This window comes from Pleurodeles waltl, chromosome 4_2, assembly GCF_031143425.1.
Source record: "Pleurodeles waltl isolate 20211129_DDA chromosome 4_2, aPleWal1.hap1.20221129, whole genome shotgun sequence".
Taxonomy (NCBI): Eukaryota; Metazoa; Chordata; class Amphibia; order Caudata; family Salamandridae; genus Pleurodeles; species Pleurodeles waltl.
In genome coordinates, this window is record NC_090443.1 from 418,096,827 (window position 1) to 418,122,928 (window position 26,102).

A 26,102-nucleotide genomic window follows, 5' to 3' on the forward strand; every position below is an offset into this window, starting at 1 on the left:
AGGTAGTGACTGGCTGGATATCCTACGGCGAATCGCTGGTCAAAGCACAGGTCACCGGGATCGAGGTCTTCCTGAAGCTCAGCAACAGTCTGCCTGTTCCTGGTGGCAAAATGGGCATTGGAAGCATCTGGATAGCAATTGGCCATCAGAAAGGATCTAAGTTTGCTCTGATGACACACTCTGAGCTATAGATGGGAACCCAGATTCAATGGAGTCTTTCCAATGATGCCGCAGTGATCCTAGCACTGTTAGTGACAGTACTGGCATGGGATGATTCCAGGGACTTGCACATCAAACAGTGAGTACTGAGAGCAATGGGGACTGGGGCCCTGCTGGCACAATATTTTCCACTCCCCGAGGTGGAACCGGTTGGAACTGCATCAGTCTCTGGGACAATGATATTTGTGGACAGCAGTTACTACTGAACTAACATTGGGGGGAGGGAATTAGATGGACAATAGTGAGGTATGTTGGTTATTCCTTGTTGTTTAATTCTATAGACAGTAGGCTCTAGGTGAGAGTTAAGAGAAAGACAGCGGGAGCTTGATTGCTTTTTGCCTCGCTCCCTCTCTCGCACCCTCACCTCTAGCATAGAGGATTATTATTTTGCCTGGGTTTTGATATAGTTTGCTTTCTACTTTAGGGTAATGGGGCGTCTGTGTCTGGCCTTTGGCCGACAAAATGCTGGGTGGGAGGACATGGTGCAGCTGCCCATGGGGAAGAGGAGTTGGGAGACAGTTACGGGGTTGATGAGTTTGGGTATTATTTACTTCCTTTGTAATTTGCAGGCCTAATCACGGCTACTGGACCACCTTATCAAGGAGAGGTTGGAGGTGTGGCTGTCCCAGATGGGGGAATGGGAGAGACTAACAAAATTAACAGATGCAGAACACACGGCTAAACCTATGACGTGGAATGTCTGTGGTATTGCCCAGCTGGAGAAGCCTAGGCAGGTGTATGCATATCTCAAGCGTTTTAAGGTCTCCACTGCAGTCTTACGAGACCCCACATTTGGAGGTACTGTTTACAATCTCTCCAGAAACGTTAGAGGGGCAACTATATGCCACCTTCTACTCCAGTTAAGCCCCGGGTGGAGTGTTAATTCGGGTGACTCTGGGGTGCCCTTTCTTCACTTGGGATCACATCCTGAACCCTGAGGGCCAGTGTATAATCCTGTATGGTACCCTGGATGGTCACAATATCTGTTTAATTAATGAAAATGCACTCAATAATGACTGTCCTGATTACTACTCTAATGTGGCGCAGGTTGCCTCCCGCTATCTATCGGTAGATATAGTCATTGGGGGAGACTGTAATTGTGTTCTAAATGGCCAGCAGGACAGGACTCCACCCCGACAGTACACTAATCCCCATATGACAGAGCCACTGAGGGACATGATACATAACTTGCACCCTCAGTGACATTTGGGGGGTCCGACACCCACATATCAAACAATTCTCATGCTACAGTCCAGCTGTGGGCACCCATAGTTGATTTGACTATTGCCTATTCTCCAGTGGCTTTCCACCACAGATGTCCAGCATATCTTATTTGCCTCCATATTTGTTGGACTACTCCCCTGTTCTTTTAATTCTGGGGAGAGCGAATGGTAGGCCAACGATCCAACTCTGGTATCTCTGTGTGAAAGCACTGACGGATCCCCCTTTTGAAAACACTGTTGCAGACACACACTTTATTTTCATGAGAACTGAAGCACCTTAGGAAGTAGACAATGGTGTGGGAGGCGATGAAGTCGGTCCTCCGCATGGTCTGCCTTAAAATGACATACGGGGTCCGGTAACAGCTCAAGAGGGGCATTCAGGTGTGCGAGCAGGGGCTAGACTATAGAGAAAAAGAAGTAGCCATGTATTCCAAAAGGCTGGTGGAATGGTGGGGTACCCGTAAAACCCTGCTAGATGATTGACATGGATTAGAGAAGCACATCTACACAGTGTATCGCCAACAACTCCATGCTGAAGGGGGCAAGACTGGAGTGTTGCTAGCACGCCCGGTCAAAAAGGAGGAATCCTGAACCCCAATTCTGACTTTGAACAATCAAACGAGAAGCCGAGTTTGCATGCAGCAGGCCAGAAATTAGGTTTTCTGTTCTCATCTTAGTGTCATTTACACTGACCGGGCACTGACCCAATCATGCAACATCATGGATTACTTGACGGAGGTTATGCTCCCCTGTCTTGCCTCTGACCACTGAGACAACTTAGATAGACCTATTACACATGAGGAAGTCCTTACCGTGATCCGGGCCTTGATAACAGCTAAAACTCCCTGCTGAGTTCTATTGCAAATATGCAGACACCCTGGCAGATAAACTACTGGAGATCTTAGAGGAGGCCCTCTGGCAGGGTAGCCTTTCACCCATGCTACATGAAGCCCTAATAGTAATGATTAACAAATCCACCAAGGACTCATTAATGCCCTCAGTATTCAGGTCTCTTTCTCTTTCCCTTTCAAATGTTAATGTCAAACTGCTTAGCATTATATTGGCGGCTTTGCTTCTGTGTCTCCCATCCCTTATGCACTCAGACCAATCGGGGTTTATCCCTGGGAGAACCACCTTATATAATTCGAGACGACTTTCCCACATCTACTACTCTTTGCAGTGCCTGAACGATGCATTTGCACTGGCACTTTTAGATATATCGAACAAACGTTTGTTTCTTTGAATTGGACATAGCTTTGGCACGTCCAGAGGAAGTTTAGGATGGGCCCTAAATTATTTCAATGGGTCCAGTTATTATATGTGGACTCGTGCGCTCTGGTGCGCTCGGGTAGGGAGGTATCGGACCTGTTTAGCCTATACAGGGGCACCCAACAGGGGTGCCCTCTCTCACCGCTCCTATTCACGCTTGCGATGGAGCCATTGGCTCAGAGACTTAACCAGACGTTGGGTTCATGGGGAATAACAATAGGAGAGGCCACTCACCTGGTCTCCATTTATGCAGATGGCACGCTGATATATTTTCGTCCCCCAATGTACTCTGCACTGATACTGATGAGCGTGATGCAAGAGTTTGGGGAGGTCTCCGGGCTACAGATGAACCTCTCCAAGTCCAAACTTTACCGTCTGGGGTCCCTGACCGAGATACCGCTTCAAGCTCTACGACCACTGAAACTCCCTTGGGAATTGAGTGACGTCCAATATCTGGGAATTCCACTAGCGCTTACTGAGGAGACATTCTTTAGCCTCAATATCAGTAGAATGGTGCAGGGACTGCGAGCCTCTGTGAGGTTTTGAAGAGACTTACCTTTATCTCTCATGGGAAAAATTCCAGTCGCAAAAATGCTTCCTTGGTGCATCTATATACTATAGGGCACATTCTGTACAAATCCTAAATGGTACTTTAAAACGATCTCCAGTCTTATTGTCAATCTACTGTGGGCGGACAAAGGTAGGGGGGGTGGGACTCTCCACTTTAAAGAGACCATGGACTCGGGGTGGCTTAGAGGTGCCACACTTGCAACACGCCTTTACCTGGCTCAACCCAAGTCCCCCATGATACATGTTACCTGATACGACAGGTGGCAAAGATGTGGGAGAGGGTGGATAAATGGGTGATCTGTTGTGCTTTTTATGCCCCGGACATGCCTCTCTGGATTCTGCAACCTTTTCACAGGATATCGGAGTCCATGTCGATCCAGAGGTGGAAAGATGGGGGTTGCACCACTCTGGGGGGCTCATACCCAGAGAGTCGCTTCATCTCAATAGCCACTGCTGCAGAGTCCTTTGCACTAGGCACAGGTCAATTCTTACAATATATGAAAATCTCTGCTATGGCACGGGGGTCTGGCCTACCTTTCTGACTTCCCCACCCTGCTCTAGCATGTTAACCGCAATGTTGGAAATGGCAGGTGGGCGACGTCCAATTTCACATCTCTAAAGGGCGTTGCGCGAGGACCTACCGGAGGAACCCCTTCCGGTTCAGACTAAATGAGAGTAATGGATAGCAGAGTCAATAACAGGAAGGAACTGGATCCGTATTCATGAGTGGGTTTGCATCGCTAGCTATAATGCTTGATTTTCTATCAATCAAACCTATCTCCAAAGACCTTACATGCTATCTACCCTGCACGTCCCAATACATGTCCCCAATGCAGAGGCATAACCGCAGATTTTATAGATTTATTTTGGGAATGTACAGCCCTCTCGCCCTATTGACGATCAGTCCTGGAACATATAAAAAGAGCTTCTGGGTGGCAGATGCCGTTAGATAGCAGACAAGTGATACTAGGTCCAATCCCCTACCCCTCTGGTAAAAAGCTTAGCAGGAAGGTTTTTCTGTTGGGTCTCACATTACCAAAACGCCAAATAGCAACAAAGTGGGTGTGTTGAACCTCCTAAATATACAGACTGGCTGAGGGATGTCACAGAATGGGCTGTAGAAGAAGAAGTCTGGATGAAGCATATTCGTAATGGTGATAAACTTGAAGACAGTCTCAGAACCTAGGCAGAAATGCTAGCTACCCTCAAAGATCCCTCTACGGACATGTCCACTGGTCATACAATTGGGGGAGGGTCCAACTTAAGACTGGGTCGCAATGTTGTATTATCACCTCCTGTATGTACTCATGATTACACAGTGAAGTATGTTAACTGGGATAATTTGCACAAGCGCTTGGTGGGGGGATGTTAAGCATGTTTGTATGATCTTACTGGTGGGATAATGATCCTGTCCGTGTTTGGACTTTGATATGCAGTGTAGTTACTGCTTATTTCTTTGTAAAAGTCAATAAAGATAATTTAATCTAAAAAAAAACAATTCTCAGAGCTTGTCTCAGGCAGGACTCCGATCTCAGGGCTGGGGTCCAGTCAACATCAGCTGTCCGGAGAGACATTCTTTGGCTTCGACACACCACACAGGCTCTCACACTCCGATCGGTTTTCCAACTTGTTCTGGTCTGCCAGATGGCGCAGCTGTCAGTGCAGCGTTACTACTTCTAAAGCTTACGGGAGTGGAAAGGACATGCTTGATGGAATGTGGAAACCTCAAAGACAGGGGCCCAGCCTGTGAGTATCCCAGAAACAAAATGGCCGCCACCCAGCAAATTGCTTTGTTGCCTCACAGCTCAGTCTGTTAAGAGCCAGGACTTACGTGCTCTTCGTGAGAGTCTCTTGCCCCAATGCTTCTTGGATGTCAAACACTAACTAAAGTCCATTCTGCGAAAAACAACGTAGATAGCCCTGAAGTGGGCAACTGTAAGACAGACCACTACTCCAGATAAAGTCTTATAACAGGCAATAAGAGAAAACGTCAACATCAACAATATTTTTCAATGGGGAAGCCATTGTCCGTTTCCTAACCTAACGCTTACTTGTCATGGCCACATTTTGACTGGGGAGGGCCTTGCATGATTGCCTTAAAATGTTGACTGTGCTGTACTTAAGGGAAAACAAACCAAAAATAAGCTTTATCACATCTGCTGAGGATCAACTTGAAAACTCTTCATTAAAAAGTCAAGTGGAACTTGATGTAGGAGGAATACGCAGAGGGGTGGCATCTGGATGGAAGTGCCAGGACAGGCTGAATTTTATTTGGGCAGCAGATGTTGCTTTTTTGAGGCAGAGAGGGGGCACCGCATTCACTATTCACTTGGATATTAGTTTGACTGACAAAATAAGACAAAAAGTTTGACTGAGAGATTCAAAAGGATCTGTTTGAAGAAAAAATCTGGCTCAGGTGTGTTTCTTGCCTTGGTGGACTACTTTTCAACTTGGTCACAATATCCGCTACATTCTGAGCACATGGCATTTACTTTTTTAGCAAGCGTTAGGGGCAGAGACGGAGAGTTGTTGCTCAGGATTTAGTAAATCCCTCCTGGTCACGTTTCCATTACAAATCAATTTCCTAAACCAGTAGTGGAAAACCACAGTTGCTGTCAATGCTGTAGCTGTCATTACTCTTTGGATGTCAAATAGGATGATCGACTGAACCACAAGACGTCTAACAAGCATTAGCAAAGCCAATCGTTCTCAGCCAGGCTGCACAGCATTCCTGATGCTGTGTAGAATGGCTAACGTAAAACAAATTAAAAACTTTTATGCAGCGGCCCACATTTTTTTTGTAGGTGTGCACATCAAGCATGACAAAATGACACAGTCACTTCTTTTCAGATCAGTAAGTAAAAAAAATGTGCAAAGGCTGTTTTTATTTTTTTAAGCAGATTAAGCAGAAGGAGGAAGCAGAAGTAAAAGGGGTGGAAGCAACAGGGGTTGTTGGTAGCAACACAGGGAGGGAAGGAATGGCAATGGAAACAAAAAGTAGGGTGTGGGATGCAGATGTAACACAGGGGTTGGCAGTGGAGGATGCAACATGGAATAGCACATGGGTGAGTGTAAGAGGGAGGGCGCCGGGGCATAGCTTGCTCAGTGAGATTGGGGGGGGGGGGGGGGTGAGCTTCAGAGTTGCCAACGATCACGCTGGTTTATAATGTCAAAATACATTATACGGCAAGCAGGGCACATGAAAGGGGCTAATGAGCGGTGGAAAGGGAGACGAGTGCGGATTGGTAGGGGTAGTAAGTGAGAGAAAATACAATATTGTGTAAAATAAAAGATGGTTGAAGACTGTCAAAGCAGAGAGGGAGAGAGTGTGTGCGCGTTTTTGTCTGTGTTTATGTAACATTTCCTTGTGAAATCCGACAGACCTCACCATACCCAACTGAAAACACCTGTACCCTACTATTTTCCAGAAAATACATTTATGAGGGGGGTTTAGCACCCCAAACACCCCCCTGAAGCTACGCCCCTGGGAAGGAGGTGATGAGAAGCTCACAAGGATAGGCAGCAGCATGAGTTGGGAGAGAAATACATGAGGGAGACAGCTCAAAAACATGCAATCTCTGTGAATGCTTACACAAAAAGAAAAAAGTAGGTCCCTAACATCGAGAATGGACACCAGGCAAATTCACACATGGTAAAGAGGCAATGGCTCAGGAGAAGAGCACACACAAGGTTGAGAACAAATAAGAAGCAGTCAAATGAAAATGACAAGGAAAGCCAACCAATGGCAAGCAATAAGAGGGTTCAAAGCACCTCGGTGTTTATGGTAAGCCACATATATCACAACAGACAGCACATTTGTTGTCTAGTAGACTCGACCTAACAATCGGATAACCACAGCTTTTGAAACCCTTCCTGAAAATGTGAAATTAAACAAAGTTCAGAATGTCACTTCCCTCATTGGAACAGCCAAAATGAATTAGTAGAATAGCAGAGGGGTAGACTATAGGGGAATCAAGAGTGCACAATTTAGAGGGGTGTTGCCGATATGGTCAATGGGTTAAAATGAGTCAAGACCTCACAGTTAAAGTGGAGCCCCCACAGCCCCAATCCTAAAGAATTGTTTTTTTGTCGGCTGAAGCCATTGAACAAGTTACCGGTAATAATACTTACAGGTAAGTAACTTGGAGCTCATACTCTCGATGGCAGAGTGGTGCATAACGTATGAATCTAGAACAGGTTCACACCACAAAAATCTGTCAATAGACATAGCTTTTAAAAGCCAAGGAAAGCATACTGCCAGACGCCAGCCTCCTGGCAGCAATCACCCGCCGCTTGCAGATGCAATGACGAGCTGTGAACAAAGTGCGAAACACAGAAATACCCTGATAGTCATCCAATCTTGCAGTGAAGCCTGAAGATATGTGTGGCAGTCATTTCCTGGTAATTAACGTACTAGTGGAAGTGTTTATCCCACAACAGGAATTGCGTTGACCCTGGGGCCACCTCACCATTATACATTATTAACAAAAACATGCAAGTACTTGATAAATGTGTTTTAAATGGTTCAAGCGCAGTGATTTGCATTATCAGGCTTTCTTGAGGTTTCAATACCCACAACATTCTGGGCTTGTGGTCTTGTAGCTTCTGAGGACCACTTCAGCACCAGTTTGACACTCTTGTCTTAAGACAGGATGCTGGAGAAAAATTCAAAGGTTACTACTTTTGAAACCAAATACTCGAATTGCGACTTTGGTTTCTAGCTGTGTGATCCTCGGCAGCCCTCTATAGCTTTAGCAGAGTATAGTGGAGAAGTGTGGCACAATGGTTAGAGCGGCAGACCCTGATGCACAGATCTGGTTCTGGACCAGGGTTAAATTCCCACCTTGGTGGGTCTTGGGCTCAATTCCCTTGGAACAGATAATTCTCACCTCGGTGCCTACTCTAATTAATGGGTCCCACTCTGGGCAATAGCTTTCTTAATCTCCACAATGGCCCTCACAGTGCTTGGATGCTTGGCTTCACCCTGGGATTATCCAGGAGTGGGTGCCTCACAGGGAAAAGCCAGGAGGGGTTCTACAGTGGTATGCGTACAGTGCCTTGAGACCCTTACAGGTGAGTAGTGCGCTATACAAGGGCAAAGTTTTTACAGTTTTTAGCCTTCCTTCAATTCAGTTATCTCTCTCACACACACCAAACCTCAGAGGTTGTCACTTTGTTTTATTCTTTTCTTGGAAATGCCTTATCTGACTAACTGAAAGAGAGACTTAACACTTCTATACACGGACACATTAACAATCGGATTTTCATTTTTTTTAAAGTTAGGCTCTACGAATGCCACTTGAAATTCCTCATTCAAGATGTGCTATATGGAATTTCTGGCGTCTTAATTTTGCAGAAGCATGCTTCAGGGACGGAGTTTAGCTCCCTTATCAAGCTGAAATGGTATCTGATGTTTTCACTGAAGCACTGTTAGAAGGAGATCTAGTCTTCACCGACATTGTTCAAGGCAGGTAATGCACTGACTGACAGGAAAAAGAGTCAATGTGCCACCTATAGTCGGCAATCCCATTACAATCATTTATTGCAGGGAACCCCTCGTGCCTGCAATGAAATGTAGCCGTTTGCTATGAAAAAAAAATTTAAGCACAGTAAACGAAAAACACGAACTAGCCACCCAAGGCACACATTTTCTGCTCAGAATGTTGCACAACACAGCCAACAGTTTGAAGCAACAAAACGCCCAACTGTCAATACCGTAAAGAGAAAAGATATGTTTTTTTGATTTTTTTTTTTTAAAAGTCGATTCGTTTGTCTATGTGCATCGATCGCTGCCGAGTGGCCCATGAAATGTGGCACCTTTTGCCAGTTCTGACCTTTGTAACCTACAAACTATGCATTTCACACCTCTTGAGTTTGCTTTCACAATTTTTACGCATAATTTTAATAATCACAGCATACGAAATGCTGCTGGTAAAAAGAAAAAAAACAGACCTAGCTGAAAGTGTCACAACTGGGGCACGTTGACATGTTCCCTCTATTGCACATCATCTATAACCTCAGTTGCACATCACCCTGTGCAGTGCTTGAAATGGAAAAATTAAAGTGCAGGTACTCTGTGACAGGGTACCTGCTTGTTTCCGAGAAGTGCCGGTACTCTCCAATTAAAAGTATTACGTTTTTCTTGAGATGTGCCGGTACTCTCCTTCTCAAAATAAAAAAGTGCCGGTACTCAGTACCGGACAGTACCGGCCCATTTAAAGCACTGACCCTGTGCTTCTGAACTGTACATCATCCCGTGTTTCCATGGCAAATCATTTGCAGCACACAAAGCATCCACGCCTCCTCTGATGGGCATTCATTACTCTTTGATTTCTCTAGGGTCTTAACCTGTGATCCTCTCCTTCACCTGTCTGTGCATACTGTGTTCCCCTATGTGCACGTGCTATACAAAAGACATAGCAATTGGCTTTGTCAGTGGGTGAATTTTAAATGATGCACCATGCTGTACTATTACAACAAAAACAATAATAAAAAGAAATAGGATTTGTCTCCTTACCTAAGTCTGAGACTCTTCTTCTATGAGAAACTGCCCCAGCATACTGATCTAACAGACGAGTCAGTAACTTTCTTCCTTCTTTCCGTTATTCCTCCAAACAACTTCACACTTGCTTTTCACTTTTATTAGCTATATCTGGAAAGAAAAGAACGAAAAAATGATTCGATAATATCTTATATTGGTATATAACATTTTAAATGACTCTTTAGCTGATGGCCTGGTATTTGCAACTATGTCTCTATAGCAGCCAAGTATCGCTAGGCCATATGATACACATCTAGCCAGTCCGGGCTTTTTGGCTAACCACAGATAGCATTCTGGGACTTGGAATTTTTATTCTACATGCACAACATTAAGGCAAAACTACGAGCATGTAAAGTGCTACGTGCACGGGATCAAATCTGGATAGAACCTTTTCTCCTGGACAAACCTCGGAGGGTGCTTTAACGCCCAAAACTTACAAGGTCAGCATGCATTCCAACATCCCTGCTCAAGCAGCTCTGTTGCACAGGTTCAACTTATGACTCATGTGTGAGAGGGTTTCAAGCCCGGATAAAAATACAATGATATCCGAAACAGATAATCGTATATAAAGGTTTTCCACAGAGATTCTATCGAAAAGAAAATACATCCTAGAAAAAAATAGGCAAGTCAAAGTGAAAGTATTTTACTGCGACAACCAAAGTGCTTTAGGATAATTTTCAGGTGACCAAAATTTGATCAGAGAGGCCATCGCCCAAAGAATAAGCATGGTGTGGAATGGGTGGAGACTTTTCCGGCATATGGGTACTGTAAGCAGTAGTGGAGTCTTGCATCCTGTAGGCCAAATTCCTGTGGAATTGGTATATATTTGGGATGTCTCCAAATGGTGATAGCAGAAAGGGTTGCAGGCTGGGAAAAAGTCCTAAAAAATGAATTGGGGGAGACTAACCAAGTTAGACAGCATACAAGGGACATCATGGTGCGTGCTATCACAGCATGGGAAATCATGGCATGTGACATCGCAAGAGTCATCACGCGGAGTGGCATTTCAAGCCATAGCCTCACAGGAAGTGACATCACAAGTCATGACATCTGATCTTAAGTCCTCACACATATTTTCTAGCATCTCTAGCAGGAGAATCTTTGAGTGAATTACCAGATTTAACAAATTCAATTTTGCATTTGGGGTTGTGCCAAAAAAGTGACACAACCCCAGCACAAAATCTGGGCCTCAATTTTAACATTTATTTTTCTAAATCTCTGGAAACAAAGAAATTGACACAAGGAGACACATGGCAATACATCTTTTCTGCTTAATTGTTTGTAAAGACTGCGTTTTAAAAAGTCTTAAGGGGTGAAGGCACGTACTGCGGAGAGATCTTCGTATGACCTGTAAATCTCGGGGAATAATAATAATGGTAAGATAACTCTGTGGCTTAAAACATTTGCTGGAGAGAAGTGTGATGTGTCTAGTACAAATGTTAAATATAAGCAGCATATAGAGTTAACATGTCTTCTGCAAAGCACCTCATGACAGATTTTTTTTTTTAATGCAGATAGGTAAGTGGGCTACTGCTTTTTACACAGAGATCTTATTGTTACTAGCAGTTCATAAATTGTACTCCTTCTCATATAGCGCAGTGAGCTATGAAGGACATGTGACTCCTACACACCCTGTAACCCTCACTATCCTATGTAACGCATCATATACATAGATTTACAGTTACATAATTTACATGCATTTGCAGATAGGTCCCAGCTTGAATTTGAAATAAAAAAGCCCCCTCACTGCTGCCTGCACGTTGCTGCTCAGAAGGAAAGCAGACAAAATGCAGGAGCTGCTGAATGTGTTGCGGTGCTTACACATAAAAACGGGACAAGTTCAGCATATTACAGTGCAGCACAACTACTTGGCAGGGTGGATGGCGTCCACCTTGTGAAAATAGTGGGTGGACACTGTGTACCCGCGTGTACCCCCGACTTGTAACCTGGTTGCAGGCCTTCTATCTACCTAAACCCGAATCTGCTGCATTCTAAAACTGCAGCCCATCCTTTAACATCAAGTTACTTACACTTCTCGAATTTAACTGAGATAGCAGGCAGTGACCTTCAGGCAACAAACTGGCCCATTAGCTCAAAGGGTTAAGCCTCTGTTTCTTCAGATTACGGGGCATATTTAAGAGCCCTTAGCACCACCGGGACGTCATTTTTCATGACGCTCCGGTAGCGCAATGCACTGCGCCGTATTAACAAGGTGGTGTTAAGCCATTTTTTGTGGCTTAATGCCACCTTGTAAATACGTCCCCTTCACACGCAGCACTTTGCGTGGAAGAGGCGTGCAATGGGTTTTGCTGTGGGCATGCCACAGCAACACCGATTGCATTTTGATGCTGCCTCAGATTTAGGAATTTTGGTAAACCTGAGGCAGCGGCAAAATCTAACACAACCCCAGGGGTGGTGTTAGCATGGCGCAACAAGGAGAAGTGCTTTCATGTCTCTTTGTTTTTTTGCTCTTTCTATGTGTGCTGCATTCTACAGCCTATATAGAAAGAGAAAATCGCCATTTAAGATTGCTTTTGTGCAGGAAGGTTCCTGCACAAAACAATCTCCCCCTCAACACAGCTATCCCTTCACTATGGTGCAAGGGTTGCTGCAATAGCGCACGGCAGCAAATTTAGCGCCGGCGCAGGGGGAAATACAGGGGTGCGCCGTATTCTACTAAATACGGCCCATCCCTGTGTTTTGAAAATTACGGTGCAAGATGCTGCTAAATTTGGCGCCACACACCGTCATTTTCTCTTAAATCTGGCGCTAAATGTTTTTTCCTGTAACTAGAGAAACTTGGATTTTCATGTTATTAGAGAGACTTGGAGTAGATGTACCCATTAGTGTGAAAGTCTTCCCAGAAGTTATGAGTGGAGTTATTGTCTCCTCAGCTAGGACTGGAGGTGTTCTCTAGCTGAGAAAGTCATGTTCCTTAAGGGGTAAGGGATGGAGCTTGTGTCACCTGTTGACAATGTAACATCCTTTAATAGATGAGGACGGGAGCAGTTGTCTAGTTAACAAAGCAATTTCCTACAAGCGGTAGAGGGGTGATTGTGTCCTCTTGATAGTATGGTACTCTGTTAAAGGCAAGGGCTGGAGTTGCCTTGAAAATGTGCTTTCCTTCCAGAGGTATACAGCGGAGTAGTTGTCTTCTCTTAATGTGATACTAGCAGAGATGAGCTTGTTGTTGTTCATGTGCTCTTCGAAGTGTTCTATCCTGTGGGCTGTAGTGGCTATCTTGTCAGGACAACAGTGTCTTGCTAACGATGATGGGTGTATACATACGGATATTGAACAACAGGAGTGTTACCCAGTAGCTCAATGTCCAAAATTGAATCTTTCAATCCTGGTCCCAGTCAAGAACGGTGACCCAGATGCCCTCCACCACCACCAGGTCCTAGTAGTGAAGGGCATCATTAGTATCAAAATGCCAAACCCTCAACGATTCTTTACAATGTTTGCTCAAAGCACTGCAATCTCTCTGGACCAACACTCAAGGCCTCCTGGCATATGAAACCTAAAGCTGAAGGAAGGACCTGGGACAAACCTTGATTGGACCAAAAAAACGCACTACACAATTTGTTGGGAGACACAACTAAAAAAAACTGCAACAAGCTAGAATGCCACTGATCACTGGAAAGAAACTTTAGTAGTGCTGAATACCTACCTCTCTGTGGTGGAAATCCATATGCACAAACATTCACCAAATATAGACCGAGTGCCCACAGTCTGGAAATAGAGATTGGCTGACACAGATCAAACCACAAACCCAGCAAGCGTAGAATTTTCCAATAGTGTCACTTGGGAGAAGCAGAGTCTGAGAAACACTTTCTCCTGCCTACAAAGTCACTCAGACACTTACTTCTCCACATTCTGCAACGAAAAGCCAAGTCTTGACTAGTAAAACAAGCATTTGCAATGCAGTGGGTCTCACACTTGCTCGAGTTAGAGCTATTAGCATTGTAAATTCCTAACTTGCCAAAACAGTTGACATAAGCAAGTCAATTCAAAGCGCCACGGCCACAGTGAGCGCAAAGGAGGGACACAAGAGGAAAAAGAAGTTTACTCGCAGTCAAACATATCAGAAAAGATGCAATTATTCATGTAACAGGGTTTGTCCCCAAGGTGGTAAGAAAACCACCCCAAGGTGGGACAAATGTAAAGCATTTACCAATGTCATCAAAGGATTTTTGAAAGGCAAGCCCACGAACGAGTAAAAGTGATGGGCGTGAGGTGGGCATTGTTAAAAGCCCACATAGATACCAACACGTCGGAAAAGCAGCGCTTGCGTGCTGCTATACTCAACTCAATCAAAGGCAACAACAGCGTGTCATCTTAGGAAACCTTTCAGGAAACTGAAAGTCACCACTGGACAGACTGTATTATTTAATACATATATTTGACATCAAAACTTTGGAAACACTTCTTTAATCTGTCATACCAATACAATATATTGTATGTGGAGTGGTTGTCTCTCCAAGCAAGGAATGTGACATTTTCTCCTCAATGATTTCATAACTATATAGTCAAGACATGGTCGTCTCTCACTCCCACTCCTCCTGGCATAGGAGATCCAGATTACGCTCAGAGAAGAGCGCTTGAGTTGTTTCCTCCCTCACAGTGTGGTCCTTGCTTACAATGATGGCTACGTGATTGTGTCCTCCCATGCAACCAGGAAAGGGCAGCAGTTGTCAAGTCTCGCCATGTGAAGTGTTGTCCCATTGCAGCTTAATGCAATGAAATGATGTCTCCCAAAGGGGAGAGGGCTGCTATACACTTACATGACTCACATTCTAAGTCGGAATGTTCATTTAATGCTATCTGCCCTTTTCTCCCACAGAAGCGTTGAATGGACAGTTGAGTGAACCCTAGGAGTAACGAGATCCCAATGACCTCTCTGAGTGATCTCTAAATAAGGAACACATATCCTCCAGGCTCCCCCCGAGTTCATGCAAAAGGACATGTAAACCTTAAGTCCTTCAAGTCTAACACTTTATGCTCTCTCAGAAGCCCTGGATATTGTAAGACAGCATAATGCTGAGCATTATCATTTTTTTATTGAAAAGCCATTTCTCAAACAAAAACATCCAATCTCGCATCTCATTCATTTTAAGATCTGTGGCTGGCAAGCAGAGAGTTTGCTAGAAACAAGCCCACCACTTTTCTTGCCAAAGGCACCACTACAGTTGGTAGTGTAACTAGGGCTCCCATAAGTCTCCAAGTCACCGGAACCTTGTGTTACCTTATGCACTTTAATTCTGCAATCATTTGTAATCTGACACTTCAGTGCATATAGCGAGCCCACGCTCAAATGGCAGAATGTTTTGGGTAATTAAGTGAAAACTGGCTCATTCTTACCCTGGAGATGCATAATAATTATTATCCTGCAAATAAACATTAAATAGCATTAGTAATTACACCAAAACGTGATAAATCATATAACCTCAGTAATGGTGCATCATTTTTCACCTGTGTGTATGCAGTCCCAAAGCACTCCTAAAATGGCCTTTTGTCTATAGTACAATGAAATAAAGTTTTGCTCGATCCCTTTGATCCACCCCAACATTCCCAACTTTCATTATCGGCGCCCAAACGTAGGATCTTTTAGTGATACGTTTGATAGAATAGAAGAGCAACATGTATTGCATTTTACTGCACTTTTCTTTGCATTTCTTGTGTGGTTACCCACTTCCACCCTCCCTCACCACCACCACTCCTTCCTCCCAAGAGCCGTCAACTTTCTCCTCTGCGATCGTCTAAAACTCACCAGCAAACAGATCTTTCTTTCATTCCAGCAGCTGCAGCGCTTGCTTGGACGAAGGGACTGTATTCCCCAGAGAAGACTTGGAATGTATGGATGGATGTGTGTAGATTTCTGCTGCTGGGGTGTACTATTAAAGCCTGCTCGTGCTCAGGACTGGAGTACCAGCAAGCAAAGCGATTGTTGTTTCAGCTACTGGGAATCCCTGGTAACTGCATCCAATATGTGTCCAAATATCCACTACTGCCCTTTGAAGCAATTTCTTGGATCTTCGCAGTCTCTCAGCCAAACCAGCATTCGAAGTGACTCCCTGGTACCTGCTTCCGGAGCACTCACAGTATTACACAACTGTTCCAGTAGAAGTATCCAAATTATTAATTTAGTATACTTCTGTTGTGCTATGTGGCGAAAGTTTGCTATCTCTGCTGTAGGAGGGTCTGACGCAGCTCTCTGGTACCAGAGTCTGAATCAACTTTCTGGGACTGGAGCTTGTAGTAGCTGCCTGGTACCAGCCTCTGCACCTACACCCCGGTACCAGCCTCTGGAAGGACTCCTGCTGCCAGCCTCTGCAACGGAACCCCGGTACCAGCCTCTGGAAGGACTCCTGGTGCCAGCCTCTGCAACGGAACCCCGGTACCAGCCTCTGGAAGGACTCCTGGCACCAGCCTTTGGAAGGACTCCTGGTACCAGCCTCTGCACCTACACCCCGGTACCAGCCTCTGGAAGGACTCCTGCTGCCAGCCTCTGCAACGGAACCCCGGTACCAGCCTCTGGAAGGACTCCTGGTGCCAGCCTCTGCAACGGAACCCCGGTACCAGCCTCTGGAAGGACTCCTGGCACCAGCCTTTGGAAGGACTCCTGGTACCAGCCTCTGCACCTACACCCCGGTACCAGCCTCTGGAAGGACTCCTGCTGCCAGCCTCTGCAACGGAACCCCGGTACCAGCCTCTGGAAGGACTCCTGGTGCCAGCCTCTGCAACGGAACCCCGGTACCAGCCTCTGGAAGGACTCCTGGCACCAGCCTTTGGAAGGACTCCTGGTACCAGCCTCTGCAACGACACCCCGGTGCCAGCTTCTGGAAAGACTCCTGGTACCAGCTTCTCTAAAGGCTCCTGGTGCCAGGCTCTGGATCCAAAGTACAGAATCAGCGTCTCGAGCAACTCCCTGGCACCAGCCTCTGGAGTAATTCCCTGTTACCCGACTCAGGAGCGACTACCCCGTGGCAGCCTCTAAGTAAGCCTTCAAAGCCACCGTCTGCAGCGGTCCGCTTCTGCATTCAGTTCCCGCTGGTTCGTTCCTCTCACCGATGTGCCGCCTCCTTGTGTTTTTTGGGTTCCTCCCGTCTCTCTGGCTGGCTTTTTAATTATTTCAAGACGAAAACATGTGTTTCTCGCAAAGACTGGGCTCTGCGCGGGCTGAATCACAGGGGCCAGCCCCTCCCCACCTCCTCCTCTTTCCATCATCTTTTGGTTATGGAAAATGTCAAATCACGTCACTGCACATGACCCATTTAACAACTGGTGTGAGGGCGTGAGCGCCGTCCCTACCAGCCCCACACAGACTTCTGCGCTTTGGCGCTCTCACTCAGCTGAGAAGTCTTGGGGCGCCGCCTCATCTGGCAGGGGGGGTCACTCCACGAGTGACCCTTGGGGTCTCCTCATCCACAGGCACGTGCCACCAAACGATGAGGTACGGGAATGAGAGAGCGACTGGCTAAATACCAAGGCACCAGGGCATAAATGAAACTCTGCAAAGCTTTTCGAGAAAACCCAGTCAGTGAATGCGCCTGCAGCGCTAAACTGCGTGCATTATGAAGGTTCCAGGCAGGAATTTTGAAAGGATAGCTAAGTTAATGCACTTGCTGCACGATCTGTTTGTTAAGTAGCAGTCTCAAATAGGTCCGGGGCGACCTTCGACTAATGCCACACGCCCATACTGAAATCTCAAATGGGATACTTTGGACCCACTTTATACCCTCCATGCATTATATCCACCCTGGTTCCTCCGTGAGCTGACCACGCACCACCCGCCCAACACCTTCGAGCGATGCAACACTAAACCCACTGGTATGGTACTTTCGTCCTAAACACTGAACTATCTGGCTTGGTGCTTTGCTCCTAAACACTGAACTCTCTGGTATGGTGCTTTGCACCTAAGCACTGAGCTCTGGTATGGTGCTTTGCGCCTAAACACTGAGCTCTCTGACATGGTGCTTTGCACCTCAACACTGAACTCTCTGGTATGGTGCTTTGTGCCTGAACATTGAGCTCTCTGGTATAGAGCTTCGCACCTAAGCAGTGAACTCTGGCAAGGTGCTTTGCGCCTAAACACTGAGCTCTCTGGTATGGTGCTTTGTGCCTAAACATTGAGCTCTCTGTTATGGAGCTTTGCACCTAAGCACTGAACTCTGCTATGGCGCTTTGCTACCAAACAATTAGCTCTCTGGTATGGTGCTTTGCTCCTAAACACTGAACTCTCTGGTATGGTACTTTGCACCTAAGCACTGAGCTCTGGTATGGTGCCTTGCCCCTAAACACCGAGCTCTCTGGTATGGAGCTTCGCACCTAAGCACTGAACTCTGGTATTTTGCTTTGCACCTAAGCACTGAACTCTGCTGTGGTGCTTTGCTACTAAACAATTAGCTCTCTGGTATGGCGCTTTGCACCTAAACACTGAACTCTCTGGTGTGGTGCTTTGCGCCTAAACACTGAGCTCTCTGGTATGGTGCTTCGCACATAAGCACTGAACTCTGCTATGGTGCTTTGCTACTAAACAATTAGCTCCCTGGTATGGCGCTTTGCACCTAAACACTGAAGTCTCTGGTATGGTGCTTTGCGCCTAAACACTGAGCTCTCTGGTATGGTGCTTTGCGCCTAAACACTGAGCTTTCTGGTATGGTGCTTCGCAAACAAGCACTGAACTCTGCTATGGTGCTTTGTTACTAAACAATTAACTCTCTGGTATGGTGCTTTCCACCTACGCTGGTCCCTCAGAAGGATGCCCTTCACCAACAATGAACTCTACGAAAGTTCAGGTGGTGATTGGGAGCTCTGGCGGAAGCGCTGGATTTCGGTTGTGGGTGAGGAGGCGGTGACTGAATTGTAGGTGAAGGTGGTGAAGGAGTTCTACGTCAGGTAGTGGTTGTGGACTTTTATGTAAAGCTGTAGGGCTCCTAGAACATGCTGGCGGCTGAACTCTAGCTTGGGTCACCAGATGGTACACGAGTTCTAGTCAGTGGGTGGATTCTAGATAGGATGCCAATAAGGCTCCTATGAATGAAGACTTTAGGGTTTATATGTCAGGATGTGGCACTGTTCCAGTCAGTGCTTAATTTGAGCCGGTGGTTGCAAGTGGAGCCCACTGGCACTATCTTTTTGGGACCTCAGCTTATTTTTAGTCATCAGACTTTGACCCAGAAAAAGAGAGAAGAAGGCAACAAATGGGTAAAGGAAGAGGAAAAACAGTGACAAACAGAGAAAGGATGGATGAAAAGCAGTCCTCAAAAGTGAGATAAAGGGTCAGGGAGAGTGTGCTGTGGAAATCAGAAGCACGAGGTGACCTACAGCACTGGTACTGGCGGGTAGTACTTGTTGTCCAAGGAGTTTAAGGGGTCCCTGGAGAAAGGCCCGCCCGAGCCGAAGGCACAGGTTTGGTGGCAGGAGGCTGGGAGCGGGTCTGCAGGGAGGTCCATGCCAGTGGAGGGCACGGGTTCTCGGTGACGGGTGCAGGGTCAGCAGTGAGATAGGAGGTTGTCGAGCCCGGTTATTTTTAGTGGGATGTGTGTAGAGTGTTCTGTATCAGAGCAGGGCCCAAGAATGTGAGGCCAGAACAAAGAGACTTTTATAAAGGCTGAACTCCCACAGCTGGACTGCGAGAGAGAGAGGGGGAGGGCTATGAGGAAGAATGAGCGAGAATAGAGGGACAGGGAAAGCCAAGGAGGAGAGGGTAGAATCAGCGAGACCACGGGTCAGAGAGGAGAGAGGCTTGAAGAAAGAGCGAGTAATGACATGAACATCGCATGGGATTTGGTAACAGAGGCGGAGCTTGGCCATTATGATTGGGGGTGGGGATGTGACCTCCAGTTTTCCCAACAAACACGCTGGGACACATTGTTAAAACAAATTATATGAATAAGTGGACATGAGGGGTACTTAAGAAACATTGTAAAGAGAGAAGAGTGCAGATTGTTAGGGGTACTTAAAACCAATATTTTTCAAACTAATCAACATTTCTTAAGGCCTTCAAAACATAGAGGCGAGAGAATGTGTTTTTGTCATTGAGGGCATGTAAAAAAATCACAGATGAAATACCCCACTGAAAGCACTTGTACCCAACTATTTAGTACAGAATGCATTTTTTGGGATGTAACGATATAGGAAAGTAGCCTCTTTTTAGCATGGTTACCCCCACTTTTTGCCTGTCAGTGTGTTTTGACTGTGTTCAAATGGATCCTGCTAGCAGGACCCCAGTGACTGTGCTCTCTCCCTTTAAACTTGGTTGGTTGGACCACAAACATTCCACATTTGGCATACTGTTGCCCCCTTATAAGTCCCCAGTTCATGGTACCCAGGTAGCCAGGGCATTGGGGCACTAGGGTTTCCCCATGGGCTGTAGCATGTATTAAGCCACCCATGGGAGCCCATGTAAAATGTGTCTGCAGGCCTGCCATTGCAACCTGCGTGAAAAGGTGCATGCACCCTTTCACTTTAGGTCACTGCACCAGGTCACTATGAGTCACCCCTGTGGTAGGCCCTCGTAGCCCATAGGGCAGGGTGCAGGTACCTGTGTGTGAGGGCACCCCTGCATGAGCAGTGGTGCCCCCACGAACTCCAGTTCAATTTTCCTGAACTTCGTGAGTGCAGAGACGCCATTTTACATGTGTACTGGACACAGGTCACTACCTATTTCTAGCTACTTAATGGTTACTCCGAACCTGGGCATGTTTGTGATCAAACATGTCAGAATCATACCCCAATACTGTTGCCAGTATTGGTTGTATGGCTCCATGCACTCTGGGTGCTCCTTAGAGGACCCCCAGCATTAATCCTACCAGCTTTCTGGGGTTTTATGGGCAGCCCAAGCTGCTGCCACTTCCCCAAATCTGTTTCTGCCCTCCTGCTGCTTGAGCAGCTCAAGCCCAGGAAGGCAGAACAAAAGATTTCTTCTGGGAGAGGGAAGCAACACCCTCTCCCTTTGGAAATATGTGTTACTAGGCTTGGAAGAGGTAGCCTCCCCAAGCCACTGGTGTGCTATGAAGGGCACATTTGGTACCTTCCTTGCATAAAACAGTCTGCACCGGTTCAGGGAACTTCAGTCCCTGCTCGGACGCGAAACTGGATAATGGAAAGGGGAGTGACCACTGCCCTGTCCATCACCACCCAGGAGTGGTGCCCAGAGCTCCTCCAGATGGCCCCTTGATTCTGCCATCTTGAATCCAAGGTGGGCAGAGGCCTCGGGGAGCATCTGAGTGGCCAGGTCAGGCAGGTGACGTCAGAGCCCCCTCCTAATAGGTGGTCACCTGGCTAGGAGACCAATCTCCCTTACAGGGCTATTTAGGGGCTCCCTCTTGGGTGGGTCCTCAGATTCGGCATGCAAGACTCCAGCAGGAATCCTCTACAACGTTTACTTCGACTTCTTGCCACAGGAACGGCAACTGGACTCCACAGGAACCTACAATCTGCTGCAACACTGATGACTTAAACCTGAAACATTGTTTATCTGGCTCCTTCCAGAAGCTGCAACATTTCGCTGGCTGTGCTTCCTCTGAGGGCAGCAAGTTTTCAGTCTGCACAAGAAGCAAGAAGAAATCTTCCTTGGAGTGATTGAGTCACTTCCCTGCATCCGCAAGCACCAACTGCAATGACGACCGGCTGTGTGGTTCTCTTCTCATCCTGAGCTGTGTGAATCCTGCATCACGGGTGGTGGTCTGGAGTGGTCCCCTTGGTCCTCTTTGCCAGCTGTCCAACTTTGGTGAATGTAGGTCCTTGCCTTCCCACGCAGGACAGTACCCCCGTGCACCGTGTCTCTTGCAGCTTCCAAGGCTTGTTGGTATCTCCTCCAAGGGATCTTCAGGTTCCCTGTAGCCCCTGCCCCCAGTACTCTTCCCTGTGACACACAGCCTACTGCATGCTTCTCCTGCGATGTGGGACTTCTCTTCAGGTGTGCTGAGTGGGCCTCTCTGCCACTCCTGGGCTTCTTGCCTGTGGGTCTTCTGTGGGGGCTTCCTCTTCTTCTTCAGATTCTCTGCCCTGCTGAGGGTTGCCTGGGACTCTCCCCAGGGGTTGAGTCCCCTTGGACCTTGCTGGTCCCCGGCAGCTCCACTTTTCCACCAACCGCGACAGTTGCCTTTGCCAAGGCTTGTTGGTGGTTTTTCCACACCACAGACTGCTGCAATCCTTCATCCAGCATGGGACATCGACTGCATCACCCAAGGACTCCTCCTCTGCTCCAGTGCTGCATTGCTGACCGTCTTAGCCTCACCATTGACCAACACCTGCCTCCACAGACGGGTGGGTGGTGGCTCCTGCCAACACCAGACATTCCAACATGAACTGGACTTGGTCCCTTTTTTTCCAGGTCTTTCTCTTCCAGGATCCACCTTTGGTTTCTTGCAGTTTTGTCTGGGTCTTGCAATATCCTTCTCTGAAATCCTTTGGGTTGGTTTGGGTAGAACCAGTAACTTACCTCTTTCCTCCTGGTTGCTGGGGGGCATTTTCGTACTTACCTTTGGGGTTTCCTAGTACCTCCAGCTCCCCTATACCGATTCCAATTCCCTGGGTGGAGACCCAACCTTTGCATTCCACTTTTTTAGCATATGGTTTGGTGCCTGAGCCTTCAGTATAACCTATTGATTTTCACTGTTTTCTATTGCTTTTTATGCCAATTTCTGATTGCCACTGTACATACAATAGTGTGTTTACTTACTGCCTATTGGAGCGTTGCCTAGCTAGTACTTTGGTATTTGTGTCATTAAAATAAAGTACCTTTATTTTGGTAACACTGTGTGGTTCTTTCATGTGTGTAAGTGCTGTGTGACTACAGTGGTATTGCATATGGTTTGCATGTCTCCTAGATAAGTTTTAGCTGCTCATCCACAGCTACCTCTAGAAAGCCTGGTTTCTAGACACAGCTTACACTTCACTAATAAGGGGACACCTGCACCTGGTATAAGATGATAATGCCATAGGTACCCACCACACACCAGGCCAGCTTCCTACAAACACCCAAAATACCCACCCTGGAGCTACGCCACTTTATATTAAATGGCAACTTGAGCAATGGGTAAGAGGCAAAGAGCAGGGGACATTTTGAGGAAATGGGAGCAAGGGGAACCTTAAGGAGAAAGATGGAGACTACATTGTGGAGATAGGCAAGAAGCCAAAGGGGCATCGAGACACAGACTACAAGGATGGAGGGCAGGGACGGACTGGCCTAAAGGGCAATCAGGTCGTGCTCTAGGAGCTGGTCTAATTGATCTGTGTGGACTGTTTTATTTTAGGTTTGTGGGCTTGTTTTTTGGTCTTGGGGGCCGGTTTTTAGGGCATAGCCTGCGAATGCATGCACAAGCACATGCATCTCGCTTGCAAGACTCTGTTGTGTACAGCAAAGCTCGCTTGTTGCTCATCATTTGTTGCCTTGCGTGGCACTCTTCTTTACAACCTCATAATTTGTCACTGCAGGCCTGACATCATTTCTGTTCCTCTGTTTGGAGCAAGAACCAAGCACTGATTGATTCAACTTAATGTGTGCCCGCCCGCTGCTCCCTCTGTGATTGAGGTACTATGATGTTCTTTTTAATTTCTAGTGCCCTGCAAAAAGAAGGCTTGTGACTGTCAAAAACATGCCCAGCAGGACAAACAAAATTGCAAAGTTTTATTTTTTATAGCTAACTTTCTTTTTTTTGGCCAAGTCATTGTTTCTCACTTAGCACTCCTGTTTTCTTTGGTTTTGGCTCGTGGGTGCTGTTCTCAAAAGATGATGATTATCTTGTACTAAATATTGCAAAGCAGCATAGTTTCTTTATTATGTGTAATTTCTGAAATGACGCTTTAACACATAAAAGTGCAGTACACCCCAATCCATCCCTTTCCAACCCGCTTCACAACAATCCACCCAAATCCACCCCACCTTACCCCCCACACCAATCCACCCCACCCCAATCCACTCCAACCCACCCCAATCCTCTCAACCCAACCAAATCTAATATGTCTCAATCTAGTTTGCCCCACTCAAATCCAAAACAATCTACACCACCCCACTCCAATTCACCCTACGCCACCCCAATCCAATCCACCCAACTCCAATCCTATCCACTCCCTCCAGTCCATCCCACCCCAATTCACCCCACCCCATTTCAATCCACCCGCTCTACTTCAATCCACCCCCTCTACCCTAATCCAATCCACCCCACCCCATCCCAGTTCAGTCCACCGCACTCCAATCCAATCCATCAAGCCTACCCCACTCCAATCTAATCCACCCTGCATCAATCCAATCCACCCATTCCAATCCACCCCAACCAATTCCAATCCACTCACCCTGTCCCAGTTCATTTCACCCCGCACCAATCCAACTTCCCACTTCAGTCCACTCCACCCCACTCCAATCCACCCCGCTTCAACACACCCCAGTCCAACACCCCCCCCACTGCAATCCAATCCATCCCACTGCAGCCCACCACATCCCAATCCAATCCAATCCACCTCAGTCGAATCCACCCCACTCCAATCCAATCTACAACACTCCAACCCAATCTACCCCACTCCAACCCACCCTAATGCACCCCACTCTACTACAATCCACTCCACCCCACTCTATCCCAATCCAATCCACCCCACCTGATCCCTGTTCCGTCCACTCCAATCCAATCCATCCAACCCACCCAACTCCAATCCAATCCACCCCACTCCAATCCAATCCACCCCACTCCAATCCAATCCACCCCATTCCAATCCACCCCACACCAGCCCTATCACTGCAATCCAAACCACCCACTTCAATCCAATCAAATTCATTCAAATCCACCTCACCTCATTTCAGTCCACCCACAAGAATCCAGTCCACCCCATTCTGCTCAATCGACCCCAATCTACCTCAATCCAATCCACCCTACTACCTCAATCTACTCCAACCCACTCCACCCTATTTCACCCCACTCCACTCTGTGATACTCTGCCACTGAAACACTAAGCTCTACTCCCCTCTACTCAGCTCTATTCCCCATACTCCACTCTACTACACTCCATCAAATCCACTCTATGACACTCTTCTCCTCCGCTCCACTCTGGCACTCCACATTACTAACGTTTAGCCATGCTGGACAGCAGCCACACTGGTTTACAACATGGCAAAACACTTTTCCAAAACAATTGCTCTTGTATGGGTGAGACCTATTGGCTTTGCCAATGCATGTTAATGTCGATTTCCTCTATATAACCACAAACATTGCCTGTAGCAAGCACAAATGCATGCATCCTCTCACACCTTGCAAAACACATATACACTGTGTCTTTACAAGTTCAAAACTGGTATATTATCATTTTGCAAAGGTCTGATTCACTAATAGAGGGCACTTTTATTTTGTTTCCCAGGCCTATTTTCTGTCCCAGTCCGACTTTGATGGATAGTGAGGCCTGGAAAGGGCCAACAAGGGCAAGCAGGCATGCAAGAGGTAATGGGGCAAAGAGACAAATATTGGAGAAATGGGGAAAAAGAAGCAAGGGGGAGGGGTGAGGCATGGAAACAGGGCATGAGAGTAGACTAGAGGAATGGGGAGACATCCTGGTTAAAATGAGGTCACCAGATAGAGGGAAAAAAGGCAATAGGTGTAGATGTGAGAGACAAAGACGTGGTGGGGAGAAAGAGGGAGACCCGAAGGGACCACAAGAGGGAGGAAGAGGCTTGGATGAGGCAAGAGAAGGTATATGAAAACAAGTAAAGTGCGGCAATCAGCAGCTAGAAAAAAGAAGTGAGGTTGAAAGGGGCTTTGGAGGCATTGGTTTAGTAAAATACGCCTACATACAAGCCACTAATTCAAACATGCATGTACAGCTATATCAAGCATAAACCTTAAACAAATCCCTCCACCTTACAGTGACTATACTAATGCCAAAGTCAATGCTAATTGTAAACCTAGAACTCATCCCAAACTTTACAATAAGCCTAATCTAAAATCTTAACATTAGACTGAACACTCATTTTTTCCTTACCCAAAATTAAACCTAAACATTTCCCAAGCAGTTATTCTAACCCTAACTGTAACCTTAAATCTAAGCCTGCCCTTACCCTAAACCTAAGGCTACCCCTTGCACCTAATGCTAAGCCCAACCTTATCACGAAGCCTACCTTTACATTAAACCTAACCACAAACCACACTACAACCCAGATCCTATCCTTAATTCAATTTCTTAACCTAACAATGCCTTTTAGCATACCCCTTGCAGTGTAAATGTAGTGTACAGCAATGCACTGGGCCCTTTATCTATAAGACACTTGACTTGAGTAAACCGGCCTTCAT

The 26,102-nt window shown here is 46.6% G+C and overlaps 1 protein-coding gene across 4 annotated transcripts in view; it reads right to left on the bottom strand.

Moving 5' to 3' along the window:
* The window catches only part of KANK2 (KN motif and ankyrin repeat domains 2), a 228,012-nt gene that overhangs the window by 72,971 nt on the left and 128,939 nt on the right, over nt 1–26,102 (bottom strand). For 2 of the 4 annotated variants that reach the window (XM_069231642.1, XM_069231640.1), the window contains exon 3: nt 9,799–9,933. The gene's annotated coding sequence lies outside the window, so the exon portion shown is untranslated. Of the gene's footprint in view, nt 1–9,798; nt 9,934–15,592; nt 16,988–26,102 lie in introns of those variants that run through there. The other 2 variants (XM_069231641.1, XM_069231643.1) reach the window with 2 other exon arrangements.